At 42.4% G+C, this 4,317-nt stretch overlaps 1 non-coding gene across 1 annotated transcript; it reads right to left on the bottom strand.

Moving 5' to 3' along the window:
• Positions 1-1,014: 1,014 nt before the first annotated feature.
• On the bottom strand, positions 1,015-1,121 carry LOC118492663. The gene has a single exon (XR_004894666.1). It is a non-coding gene; the product is annotated as a small nucleolar RNA R71 (small nucleolar RNA).
• Between the last annotated feature and the right edge of the window lie 3,196 nt (positions 1,122-4,317).

Here is a 4,317-nt window from a genome sequence, read left to right as displayed (position 1 = left end):
ACGATGGGTGCACTTTCCCATATGTGTGTTTAGTGTTAGTGAATATCGTGTTTTATAAATTTAAAACTTGGCTAAAAGTGTAAAAAGGGCTTAATTATATATCTAAATTATATTAGACTACACACGCATCAAGTTTTTGGCACCGCTGCCGAGGACACAAGGATTTTAAGAAAGTTAGGAATCAACGGCCTAATCATATTTTTATTCTTCTTTTTAATTTTTAGGATTTTCTTAGTTTTTCAGCTTCTGCAGAGCTCAGCACGGGCCGTGCCTGGTCGGACACGGGCCGTGCCCAGCATCGTTACTGGCAGTTTTTAGTTTTCCAAGTTACAGAAGGCTGACCACGAGGCCGTGTCGGTGCAACACGGGGCCGTGTCCAACTTCCAGTAACTGGGATCTGGAAAACAATCACTGTAACTCCGACCACGGGCCGTGTTCACTGAACACAGGGCCGTGCTGAACCTTCTGACCAGCATTCTTTTCTGTTTTTATTGCAGGACTTGGAACCAATCTTACATAGTGTATGAGCTCCAGTTCTAATAAGGACATAAAAGAACCTCTAGAAGAACCCGAACGCTTTCTCAGAAAAAGATTAAAAGCTAAAAACAAGAGAAGGTTTCGGGTGATCCACCTCCAATGGCGGACCAACGTACCCTCATGGATTATCTATGACCTACCGTAGGTAACCTAGGCGCCGCTATCAATGCTCCGAATGTTGAAGCTAATAACTTCGAACTTCGGCCGCATCTGATACAAATGCTCCAAAACTCCGCAACCTTCCATGGGCTTGCGGACGAGGATCCCCATCTACATATCACTAATTTCTTAGAAATATGTGATACCTTTCGGATCAACGGAGCATCAAATGACGCCATCCGCCTCCGAATGTTTCCTTTCTCACTAAAAGACCGAGCGAAAGCTTGGCTCAACGCCCTCCCAGCTGGATCGGTAAACACCTTGGATGAACTAGCCCAAAAATTTCTATATAAGTATTTCCCTCCCGCTAAAACGGCTAAATTAATGACTGAAATTAATACATATTCACAAGAGGACGGGGAATCCTTATATGAAACTTGGGAAAGGTTCAAGGAGTTATTACGCAAGTGTCCACATCACGGCCTTGCGATATGGCAACAAGTATCCACTTTCTATAATGGATTGTTGCCACACACAAGGCAGCCACTTGATTCTAGCTCCGGGGGACTTTTAGGTAATCGACACCCGCATGAAATATATAACCAAATTGAGGAAATTGCTCAAACCAATTTTCAATGGCACACCCCCCGAGGCAATAAATCTATTGCCCCGGGCGCCCATAAGGTTGATGAAAGCACTTCTTTACAAGCCTAAATCGAGGCCCTTTCTTCAAAAATAAAAAAATTGGAAATGACAAAAACAGTCTCGGTTATGGCTTGTGAAGGGTGTGGTGGGTCACATGAAAATTGGAGTTGTATGAAAGAAACGGACAATCAACAAGAATTGGTAAACTACATTGATAATAGACCTAGGCCGTCGGGTCCTCCAACGGGAACTTATAACCAAGGATGGCGAAACCACCCAAACCTTGGTTGGAGAGAACCCGGCAATAGTGGTAACCAACAAACCCAACGAACAAACTTTCAACAACCAAGAAATGAGTCACAAAATTTCACTCAACAACAAAGTGGACGAGAAAGGCTTGAAGATACTGTATCTCGCCTCATCTCCGACACTGAAAAGAAAAACTCGGAAAGATTTCTACAATTAGAATCAAATTTTAGAAATCAACAAGCTAGTATTTAAAACATAGAAAAACAATTAAATCAAATAGCCCAAAATTTCGCCGAGAGACCGCAAGGCGCATTACCTAGCAATACCGAAACAAACCCAAAAGCGCAAGTTCACCTCATCACGCTACGAAACCGCACCGTAGGGCCTGCAGAAGCGCCGCCGCCAACAGAAGAAACGGCACCCACACCTCTGCAGGAAAAGGACTCCCCTCCGTCACCAGAGCCTACCAAGGCTCCTCGAGTTCCGTACCCCGGTAGGTTAATTCGTCAGAAGACCAATGAGCAATTCGCGAAGTTCGAAAGTCTATTAAAGCAATTGCATGTCAATATTCCTTTTATTGAGGTCCTAACCCAAATGCCCAAATACTCTAAGTTCATGAGAGACTTCCTCACTCATAAAAAGAAAATTGAAAATTTGCAATTAGTCAATTTAGGCGAAGAATGCTCTGCCCTCGTACTCAATAAACTTCCCCAAAAGAAAATCGATCCCGGAAGCTTCACGATTCCCTGCTCAATAGGGGAGTCCCCCGTTCGTAATGCCCTAGCCGATCTTGGGGCTAGCATTAACCTCATGCCCTCATCAATGTTTAAAAGACTTGGCCTGGGAACCACGAGTCCTACAAAAATGAGCATACAACTCGCTAATCGATCCGTCAAATTCCCACAAGGTGTCATTGAAAATGTCTTGGTAAAAGTAAGCAGATTCGTCTATCCAGCCGACTTTGTCATACTCGATATGAAGGAAGACACCGAGGTCCCCCTCATACTAGGGAGACCATTTCTTGCTACCGCACAAGCGGTGGTAGATATGAATGACGGAACACTCACCTTGAGGTATGGGGATGATGAAGTAAAATTCGGAGTTGGGAAGAGAATAGAGGACGACGACCCGGTCAACTACATGAAGGTTATTGATTCGAGCTTGGATGCTGCTCTCTGACGGTGTAACATGGGACGCCAAGCATCCCACTCAGAAAATATATAACCTCACATTGGGTCTAGCCAAGGACCCTTATAAACGTGGCGCACCACGGAGGCATTCCGCGGAACTATCCTTAGTCTAGTTTAATCTTTTAGTTTTAATTTGCAGGAATAAAACACACTCATGGTGATAATGGATGAAAAAGGGAACGAGAAAAATGACCCCATGCACAAAGAACGAAGCAACCCGACACAAATCTCCATTACAGAAGGCTCAACACGGGCCGTGCTCAACCAACACGGCCCCGTGCTGAGCCACCTGCAGAAAAACGCCCAGTTCAGGTAACTGGACACGGGCCGTGTTCACCAGACACGCCCCCGTGTCCAGGCTTCTGTCTCATTTCTTTAATTTCTGTTACTGGCACCTGAACACGGGGCCGTGTCCGGTCCCCACGGGGCCGTGTCCCGACGGCCAATAACATAAATCTTTGCTTTTTAACACCACATTACACATCCAATCAACCTAAAAATTTATTTTTGGGACACATTGAGGACAATGTGTAATTTAAGTGTGGGGGGAAGCTAACACTTTGAAATTTTGCAAGTCCTAATAACAAGCCTTACACAAAACTCTATTGGAACCGCTAAACACCCCAAATTTTTTTCAAAAATTTTTTTTTACTTGTCTAAAGTTTAAGTTAGGAATCACAAGATTAATAAGGTTATATTTTTATAAAATTTACAACCGAGAGCGTCGTGATAACAAGAACCAACATAGGAAAATTATGAAACGACTTAACAAGTCTCGTTAAAATTTGATTATATATACTTGATCACATTAAAAACCCATTCCCACAAAAGTGAGTTTTGAGCCTTTATTGAGCATACAAATTTACATCTTTAGACTAAATGCTCATTTTTCGTTTCTTGTGTGAATAGCCGCTTGGTTCTTACAACTCTAGAACTTGCCACGACGATTCATTCCCGGTCCTTACCAACTTAAACCCAAGTAAGTAAATGATGGAGGCATTAGGACTAACCATTTTTTTTCTACACCATTATTTTTCATTTTTTTACCACCTACCCAAAAATCCCCCTAGTTAACCCCTTTGAGCCTAAACCTTTCGTTTCTTTACCCTAAACCCTTTTTACCCACCAAAAACCCTTTTTATTTTTCACCCTTTATTTTAGTATCAAGCTCGGTTTTTTCGCAAGCTCGTTCTTTTATGTGACTAAAAAAAATATGATGAAGTTAAAAACAAACAAGGTATGCAAACAAAAGCTTGTTTGGAGAAATACTTCAAAATAAAAAGTCACTAAAAACAAAGTGTGTTACGAAAACCGACGCTTTTTACGCTTTTCGCCCTTTTACTAACCATTAACCCAACCACCCACCTTTAACCCAAGCCTAACCCTTCACCCAAAAAGTCCTCTTGATATTTACAAAGGTATAAAGTTAAAAAGGAGGAGGATTGATTGCTTGGCAAGCCTATGGAAGGCGTAAGTTTCATGCCGCTCTCGAGTGATTCTCTAAAAAAATACACCTTCGGCCAAGTGTTGAGTGATTTCTCCCGTGAGGTATGTGAACTTGTATATAAATGGAATTTTAAAAAGGCATGTTATGCCC

The sequence above is a fragment of the Helianthus annuus genome, chromosome 5 (genome assembly GCF_002127325.2).
Source record: "Helianthus annuus cultivar XRQ/B chromosome 5, HanXRQr2.0-SUNRISE, whole genome shotgun sequence".
Lineage (NCBI taxonomy): Eukaryota > Viridiplantae > Streptophyta > Magnoliopsida > Asterales > Asteraceae > Helianthus > Helianthus annuus.
The sequence above is the reverse complement of the archived record's forward strand: the minus strand, read 5'-3'. Positions and strand labels throughout refer to the sequence as shown.